This window comes from Somniosus microcephalus, chromosome 1 (genome assembly GCF_052327205.1).
Source record: "Somniosus microcephalus isolate GS21.2 chromosome 1, FLI_Smic_1.0, whole genome shotgun sequence".
Classification (NCBI taxonomy): Eukaryota; Metazoa; Chordata; class Chondrichthyes; order Squaliformes; family Somniosidae; genus Somniosus; species Somniosus microcephalus.
The window spans coordinates 29,521,141-29,530,905 of NC_140987.1; the positions used below are offsets into that span (position 1 = coordinate 29,521,141).

General features: G+C 48.3%; 1 non-coding gene across 1 annotated transcript; it reads right to left on the reverse strand.

Moving 5' to 3' along the window:
• Nucleotides 1–1,499: 1,499 nt before the first annotated feature.
• LOC147124010 (U1 spliceosomal RNA) lies at nucleotides 1,500–1,658 on the reverse strand. Its single transcript, XR_015080204.1, has one exon. It is a non-coding gene; the product is annotated as a U1 spliceosomal RNA (small nuclear RNA).
• Between the last annotated feature and the right edge of the window lie 8,107 nt (nucleotides 1,659–9,765).

Genomic DNA, 9,765 nt, shown 5'->3' on the forward strand with positions numbered 1-9,765 from the left:
TGTTGTAACTGTACTGGAACAGCTTGGCTAGTGGCACGGCTAATTCTGGAGCACAAGCCTTCAGCACGATAGCCGGGATGTTGTCGGGGCCCATAGCCTTTGCTGTATCCAGTGTGCTCAGACATTTCTTGATATCACGTGGAGCGAATCGAATTGGCTGAAGAATGGCTTCTGTGATGGTGGAGACCTCGGGAGTAGGCTGATATGGATCATCCACTCGGCACTTCTGGCTGAAGTTGGTTGCAAACGCTTCAGCCTTGTCCTTTGCACTACACGTGCTGGGCTCCACCATCATTGAGGATGGGGATATTCATGGAGTCTCCTCCTCTTGTTAGTTGCTTAATGGTCCACCATCATTCAAGATTGGATGTGGCAAGACTGCAGAGCTTTGACCTGATCCGTTGATTGTGGGATTGCTTAGCCCTGTCTGTAGCATGCTGCTTCCGCTTTTTAGCATGCATGTAGTCCTGTGTTGCAGCTTTCCCAGGTTGGCTCCTCATTTTTAGGTACACCTGATGCTGGTCCTGGCATGCTCTTCTACACTCGTTGTTGTACCAGGGTTGGTCCCCTGGCTTGGTGGTAATGGTAGAGTGAGGGATATGCCGGGCCATGAGGTTACAGGTTTGTGGCGGAATACAATTCTGCTGCTGCTGATGGCCCACAGCGCCTCATGGATGCCAAGTTTTGAGCTGCTAGATCTGTTCTGAATCTATCCCATTTAGAACGGTGGTAGTGCCACACAACACAATGGAGGGTGTTCTCAGTGTGAAGATGGGACTTCGTCTCCACAATGACTGTGCAATGTTCACTGCTGCCAATGCTGTCATGGACAGATGCATCTGCAACAGGTAGATTGGTGAGGATGAGGTCAAGTAGGTTTTTCCCCTCGTGTTGGTTCACTCACCACCTGTCGCAGGCCCAGACTTGCAGTTATGTCCTTCAGGACTCGGCCAGTAGTGGTGCTACCGAGCCACTCTTGGTGATGGACATTGACATCCCCCACCCAGAGTACATTCTGTGCCTTTGCTACTCTCAGTGCTTCTTCCAAGTAGTGTTGAACACGGAGGAGTACTGATTCATCTGCTGAGGGAGGGCGGTAGGTGGTAATCAGCAGGATGTTTCCTTGCCCATGCTTGGCCTGAAGCCATGAGACTTACATAGAAACATAGAAACATAGAAACTAGGAGCAGGAGTAGGCCATTCGGCCCTTCGAGCCTGCTCCGCCATTCAACGAGATCATGGCTGATCATCCAAACCCTAGCACCCGGTCCCTACACCGACAGCCATCCCACCCAAGCCCTATCCCCGTAACCCCGTAACCCCACATATTTAATCCCCCCTAACACTAAGGGCCAATTTTTATCATGGCCAATCAACCTAACCCGCACATCTTTGGACTGTGGGAGGAAACCGGAGCACCCGGAGGAAACCCACGCAAACACGGGGAGAATGTGCAAACTCCACACAGACAGTCACCCGAGGCCGGATTTGAACCCGGGTCCCTGGTGCTGTGAGGCAACAGTGCTAACCACTATGCCACCGTGCTGCCCCGCCTTTGGGGACATCGCAGGCGTCAGCACACCCAAAGTGCAATGGGCTAGCCTCGTCCTGGGAGAACCACCTTCTTGATCATGGTCTCTCCCCTGCCAGGTAAGTATCTTCATGGGGTCCGGAGTCAATGTTGAGGACTCCCAGGGCCATTCTTTCCCCACTGTATACCACTGTGCCACCACCCCTGGTGGGTCTGTCCTGCCGGTGGGACAGGACATACCTAGGGATGGTGATGGAGGAGTTTGGGATATTGGCTGAAAGGTATGATTCTGTGAGTATGACTGTGTCAGGCTGTTGCTTGACAGCTCTCCCAATTTTGGCACAAGTCCCCAGATGTTGGTGAGGAGGATTTTGCAGGGTTGACTGGGCTGGGTGTGCTGGCTGTGCCGTTGCCGGTGCCAAGGTGATCCGTCTGGTTTCATTCTTATTATTTTGTTTCGTAGCGGTTAGTTACAACTGAGTGACTTGCTAGGCCATTTCAGAGGGCAGTTAAGAGTCAACCACATTGCTGTGGGTCTGGAGTCACATAGAGCCCAGACTGGGTAAGGACGGCAGGTTTCCTTCCCTAAAGGACATTAGTGAACCAGATGGGTTTTTACAAAAATCTGATAGTTTCATGGTTACCATTACTGATACGAGCTTTTTATTCCAGATTTATTTAATTAACTGTATTTAAATTCCCCAGCTGCCGTGGTGGGATTTCGAACTCACGTTTTTGGCTCATTAGTCCAGTCCTCTGGATTACTAGCCCAGTGACATCACCACTACGCTACTGCTCCCGTACTGATTGGAATTTAGAAGAATGAGAGGTGATCTTATTGAAACATATAAGATTCTGAGGGGGCTCGACAAGGTAGATGCATAGAAGATGTTTCCCCTCGTGGGGAAATCTAGAACTAGGGGGCATAATTTCAGAATAAGGGGGCACCCTTTTAAATCGGAAATGAGGAGGAATTTCTTCTATCAGAGGGTCGTAAATCTGTGGAATTCTCTGCCCCAGAGAGCTGTGGAGGCTGGGTCATTAAATACATTTAAGGTGGAGATAGACAGATTGTTGCAAGATAAGGGGGTGAAGGGTTATGGGGAGCGGGCAGGGAAGTGGCTTTGAGCCCAAGATCAGCCATGATCTTATTGAATGGCGGAGCAGGCTCGAGGGGCCAAGTGGCCTTTCCCTGCTCCTATTTCTTATGTTCTTATATATGTTCTCCCTGATGTCCTGGCCAATATTTATCCCTCAACCAACATCACTGAAAAACAGATTATCTTGTCATTATCACATTGCTGTGTATGGGAGCTTGCTGTTACATAGAATTACATCGAGTGTACAGCACGGAAACAGGCCATTCCATCCATTTGGTCCGTGCCGGTGTTTATGCTCCACACGAGCCTCCTCCCACCCTACTTCATCTCACCCTATCAGCAAATCCTTCTATTCCTTTCTCCCTCATGTGTTTATTTAGCTTCCCCTTAAACGTATCTCTGCTATTCGCCTCAACAACCCCCTGTGGTAGCGAGTTCCACATTCTAACCACTCTCTAGGTAAAGAAGTTTCTCCTGAATTCCCGATTGGATTTATTAGCGACTGTCTTGTGTTTGTGACTCCTAGTTCGGGTCTCGTTCGCAAGTGGAAACATCTTCTCTACATCTACCCTTTCAAACCCTTTCGTAATCTTAAAGACCCTCTATCAGGTCACCCCTCAGTCTTCCCTTTTCTTAAGAAAAAAGCCCCAAGCCTGTTCAGCTTTTCCCAATAACTATATCCTAGAATCCTAGAATCATAGAAAGTTGCAGCACGGAAGGAGGCCATTTAGGCCCATCGTGTCCGCGCTGGCCAACAAAGAGCTATCCAACCTAATCCCACTTCCCAGCTCTTGGTCCGTAGCCTGGCAGCTTAGAGCATTGCCAGTGCATATCCAAGTACTTTTTAAATGTGATTAGGGTTCCTGCCTCTCCCATCCTTTCAGGCAGTGAGTTCCAGACCCCCACAACCCTCTGGGTGAAGAAATTTCCCCTCAAATCCTCGCTAAACCTTCCTGTTGTGTCCGTGTATAATAAGACACCGAGTGCAGGAGAACGGTACAACAGGTGTTTACTCAACGTGGCTCACACGGGAATTGATCTGTACAGATTACTACTCAGTGTTATATACAGGTGTGGTCACTGCCGGTACTGCAGTATACATGAGCTGTAAAAGATAGTTCCCCCCTTAAAGGTATATACATTACAATTCCTCCCCTTTTAGATTAACAGTACCATAACACTCATTTAACAATTAAATATCAAACTAATTACAATTAACACTTTTAACATGCAACATTAGCTGAAAATAGTCTATTTATATATTCAGTCTTTGGGGAGGCTTCCTGATCCTTTCTGGATAGCGCCTTTCCCGATTGTCTTGCTCTTGGTGCGGAGGCGATTCTGGCCCCCTGTCGTCGGTTGGTTCATCGGCTTCCGATGCTACTGTTTCTGGGGTAGATGCGACCTGTACGTCGGGTTCATCACCAGGTACGTATGGGCGAGGCATGGGGTTGACTTGTTCCTGTGACTCTAGGATCTGGTCAGCATGGCGTCTCACGATGCTCTCCCCAACGTCCACTGTGTACATTAGTGGGCCCTGCCGTGTGCATATCGTTCCTGGCTGCCATTTTTCTGTTCGGTAGTCACGGGCCAAGACTGGTTGCCCTACATTGAAGCTCCTTGTTGGCTTCTCATGGATGTGCTGGAATTGCTTACTCTCAACATCTCTTCGTACGTTTGGTCTGAGCAAATCCAGGCGAGATCTTAACCTTCGGTTAAAGAACATCATGGCTGGGGCCTGGTTGGTGACTGCATGTGTTGCATTCCGGTAGGCGAACAGGAAATTGTCCACCCTGTGCTGCAGCGGAATGTTGTCATTGTACATAGCCTTTATTGCCTTCTTAAAGGTTTGTACGAACCTCTCAGCCAATCCATTTGTGGCTGGATGATACGGGGTGGATGTGTAATGCCTTACCCCATTCTATTTCAAGAACCTCCGGAACTCTTCGGACACAAACTGTGGTCCGTTGTCGGAGCAAATTTGCTCTGGCAAGCCATTCCTGGCAAAAATGGTCCGTAGGACTGCAATAGTTTTCTCCGTGGTGGTGGAGGACATTTTGATGACCTCAGGCCATTTCGAGTGCGCATCCACGGCTATTAAAAACATTGACTCCATGAATGGACCAACAAAATCAATATGCACCCGTTGCCATGGAGATGAGGGCCACTCCCATGGGTGTAGAGGGGCCTGTGGTGGTGCATTTTGGACTTTCTGGCATCCTGAGCAGCTCTTGGTCAGGTCCTTGATTTGTTTATCGATTCCCGGCCACCACACATAAGCCCTGGCTAGGCTTTTCATTTTTACCCCTCCCAGATGACCCTCATGAAGCTCATTGAGCACTCTATCCCTTAACTTGGGTGGAATTACCACTCGGGATCCACACATCAAGGTCCCCCGGCACACTGACAGCTGTTCTCTCCTTGTCGAGAATGCTGGCAACAGTGAGTCGCCATGTGCTGGCCATCCCTTCACCGTCAAATCATATACCCGAGACAGTGTCGGGTCATTTCGGGTTTCCTTTTTGATACAAGCGTTAGTTACCGGTAGGTATTCAACTATAGTCGAATGGAATATTTTGACAGGATCCACTGCTGGTGCTTCCTCCACAGTAGGCAGTGGCAGGCATGATAGCCCATCAGCATTTCCATGCTGTTTCGTGCCCTTATATTCAATCTCATAGTGGTGCGCCCCTAGAAAAAGTGACCATCTTTGTAGTCGTTGCGCAGTCATCACCGGAACACCCTTCTTCGGATTAAAAATGGAGACAAGAGGCTGGTGATCAGTCAGCAAGGTGAATTTCTGCCCGTGCAGATAGTGATTGAACTTTTTCACTCCCCACACTAGGCTGAGGGCCTCCCTGTCAATCTGGGTGAAGTTACGCTCAGCTGAGGTTAGTGATCGTGATGCAAAGGCTATTGGCCTCTCTGAGCCGTCCGAGAATTTGTGCGACAGCACCGCTCCAATGCCGTAGGGTGACGCATCACATGCCAACCGAATTGGTAATGGTGGGTTGTAATGGGCCAATACCTCTTTCGATGTGATTAATGTTTTGCTCTACTGGAAAGCTCGTCTACATTCATCACTCCACTTTCATGGCACCCCAGTTTGCAGTAGGGTGTTCAGTGGGTGTAGTATTGTAGACAAATTTGGCAAGAACTTATGGTAGTAGTTTACCAGCCCGAGGAACGACCTCAGTTGTGACACATTTTCCGGTGCTGGAGCCTTGACTACTGCCTCAATCTTCTCTGGGGACTTATGTAACCCCTCTTTATTGATAACGTGGCCACAATACGAGATCTGTTTTCTAAAAAACTCGCATTTGGGGCGGTTAGCTCGGAGCCCATATTCCTGCAATCTAGTGAGCACCTGCTCCAGGTTGGCAAGGTGATCACTGTCATTTTCGCCCGTGACCAGGATGTTATCCAAATAACACTGGGTCCCCGGGATCCCTTGCAGGACTTGTTCCATTGCCCTCTGCCAAATAGCCGGAGCTGATGCTACCCCGAATACCAGCCGGTTGTATTGGTAGAGACCTTTATGGGTGTTGATTGTGAGGTATATTTTTGATGCTTCTTCAACTTCCATTTGCAGATACGCCTGGGCCAGATCAATCTTAGTGAAGCATTTCCCTCCAGATAGCGAGGCGAAAATATCTTCAATCCGCGGAAGTGGATATTGTACGGTGTGAAGGACCGAGTTCACTGTTACCTTAAAGTCCCCACAGGTGCGAACCTTCCTTGGTTCCACAGGCATGCTGCTCAATGACTTTTTCATCACAGGGACGATGGGTGTAGCCCACTCACTCCAGTCTACCTTGGACAGTACACCTGAACGCTCCAGGCTCTCCAGCTCTGCTTCGATGGCTGGGCGGACCGCATAAGGTACCGGTCTGGCCTTAAAAAATTTTGAGCTTGCGTTTTCTTCAATTTTAATCGTCGCTGTCATGCCTTTTAGTGTTCCGAGTCCTTGCTGGAACACTTCTTTCGCATCAGTTAGGATCTTTGACAGTCGCCCAGGTGTGACGTCGTCATCCTTTTTGTCAGCCACAGTCAGTGCCTGTATGGAATGCCAATCCAGTTATATTTTCCGGATCCATTCACGTCCCAGTAATGGTGGTCCTCCATCTTGCAATACATACAGGTCTAGTTTTGGTGTTTCCTTACCGTTATATATAACGGTCACCCTTATTTTTCCTTTGGGGTAGACTTTTTGCCCCGTGTACGTCTTCAAAATAATTTTTGTTTCTCTCAAGGGTATGTGTGAGAATAGCCGCTCATAGTCCCGTCGGATTATGACTGTTAGGGCTGATCATGTGTCCAATTCCATCTTTACCTGGACTCCTGCTAACTTGAGAGTGACACAAATGGTTCGGTGATCCTCCGTTGTGATCACATTATGTAGTTTCAGACAACTCAGTTCCCTGCTTTCGGAGTCGTTATCACTCTTTTGTTTGTCTGAACTATTCTCCGTCATCTTCTGTACCTTCTTGTACTTTCCTTTGGTTGGTTTCTTATTGCTGGTTTTCTTTCCCGACCTGCAGACTCGTGCTATGTGTCCTACTTTTCCACACTGTCTGCACACTTTGACTTTGAACCAGCAATCATTCTGGTCGTGTGTTGTTCTGCCACAGCGATAGCACTTCTCTGTTCCATATGACATTTCGTTTGTGCCATATTCTTGCCGTCTCTGCTGTATCTCTGCAGCGCCCCGTGCTTCTGCTTCATATGATACCGCAATGCTGAAAGCCTTTTCCAGCATAAGGTCCTTTTCAGGTAAAAGCCGTTTCTGGGTTCCTTCACTTTGAAGCCCACACACAAACTTGTCCCTTAAGGTATCTGCCAGTCCCGCTCCAAACTGGCAGTGTTTCGATAGTTTGCGCAGTTCTGTTAAATAATCAGCATTGCTTTCATCCTTATGCTGGTTCCGTTTGTGAAACTTGAATCTTTCTGCTATCAGCAGCGGTGTGGGGTTTAAATGTTCCTTTAGTATCGTTTCTATGTCTTCAAAACTCTTTTCCATTGGCTTTGTTAGGGTTACTAGATTTCGTAATAAACCATACGTCTTTGCACCCATTAAATTTAACAATACCGATGCTTTCTTTTCATCTGACACCTCATTTGCCTTGCAATACACCTCTATTCGTTCGACATATGTAGTCCAATCTTCGACTTCATTGTCAAATGCGGTGATACTGCCACTCTTCGGCATATTGGGTGTGGTTTAAAATGGCGTCTCCCAATGGCTTAAAATGGCATCTCCCGCGCTTTCCTTCCTCCCCCGCTGCTGCCAACACCACTCCTGGCGGTTCTCGTGGCAATGGCGGCGCCTCGCGGGTTTCTGTGCGTCTCTCTCTCCCTCTCTCCGACGCTGCTCGGCCCCTGAACACCGGCTGCGCCCTGTGCGCTCTGCCCTCTCTCTCTCTCTCCCCCGTCGACGCTGCTCGGCCCTTTGCTGTGCCGCTCGGTCGGGCTCTAGGCCGCCGCTGTCCGGGAAGGGTCTGCGCACTACCTGTTGCCAGCCCGTTTCGCTGGACCACCTCGACTGGAAAGCCAAGCCTGGCTCTCGACAGCCTCCCCCGCAATTCTCGAGTCCCTGCTGGATGACTGGGCGGTTGCCCATGGTCGACGCCCGAGTCTCTGGCCTTGACCTCCAATCCACTGATCTCCAGGAACGAATCCCCAGAAGGTGATGCAGAGTTGCAGGTAGGTTCGAACCTGCCTCGTCGCCAATGTTGCGTCCGTGTATAATAAGGCACAGACTGCGGAGAACGGTATAACAGGTGTTTACTCAATGTGGCTCACACTGCAACTGATCTGTACAGATTACTACTCAGTGCTATATACAGGTGTGGTCACTACCGGTACTGCAGTATACATGAGCTGTAAAACATACTTCCCCCCTTAAAGGTATATACATTACACTTCCCCCAATTACTTTAAATCTGTGCCCCCTGGTTTTTGACCCCTCTGCTAAGGGAAATAGGTCCTTTCTATCCACTTTATCTAGACCCCTCATAATTTTATACACCTCAATAAGGTCTCCCCTCAGCCTCCTCTGTTCCAAGGAAAACAGACCCAGCCTATCCAGTCTTTCCTCAGAGCTAAGATTCTCTACTCCCGGCAACATCCTTGTAAATCTCCTCTGTACCCTCTCTAGTGCAATCACATCTTTCCTGCAATGCGGTGACCAGAACTGCACGCAGTACTCTAGAACCTTTCATTTCTGGTATCATCCTTTTTGCATCTTCTCCAATGCCTCTATATCCTTTTTATAATATGGAGACCTGAACTGCGCACAGTACTCCAAGTGCGGTCTAACCAAGGTTTGATACAAGTTTAACTTAACTTCCCTGCTTTTCAATTATCCCTCTAGAAATGAGCCTTGCGCTTGGTTTTCTATTTTTTATGACCTTATTAAACTTCGTCGCTACTTTTAGTGATTTGTATATCTGTACCCTTAGATCTCCTTGCTCCTCTACCCCATTAAGACTCTTGTTATCCAAGCAGTACGTGACCTCCGTATTCTGCCCACCTCACACTTATCTATATTGAAATCACACTTATCTATATTGAAAGATAAGCGGTGCGCAAATTGGCTGCCGCATTGCCTACATTACAACAGTGACTACAGTTCAAAAGTACTTCATTGGCTGTAAAGCACTTTGGGATGTCCTAAGGTGGTGGAATGAGTTATATAAATGCAAGTCTTTCTTTCTTTCTTTTCTTATAGCCGATGAATTACATTGGAACAGGAGTATTCAGGCCGTTCAGCCCCTCAATCATGTTCCGCCATTCAACTAGATCATGGCTGATCTGTACCACAACCTCATTTAGCTGCCTTTGACCCATATTCAAATTACATTTGTGGTGTAGTCACTGTCAATATGTAGGGAAATGCAGAATGTCTGACAAACAGCAATGAGTTGATTGCACAGTTATTGGCCCAGAAATTCGGGTCTCCACGGGTGAGTACACACGGGGTACTCACCTATAAGCCCAATGGAAGTGCCGGTTTCCTGCATGTGCAGGAAACCGGCACTTCCATTCCCCTGAAAGAAGGGGTTCAGAGGTCGAACGCTTGCGCAGGAGAGGCTGCGCGTGCGCATCAAACTTACGTTTCTTTTGCAGGTTTTC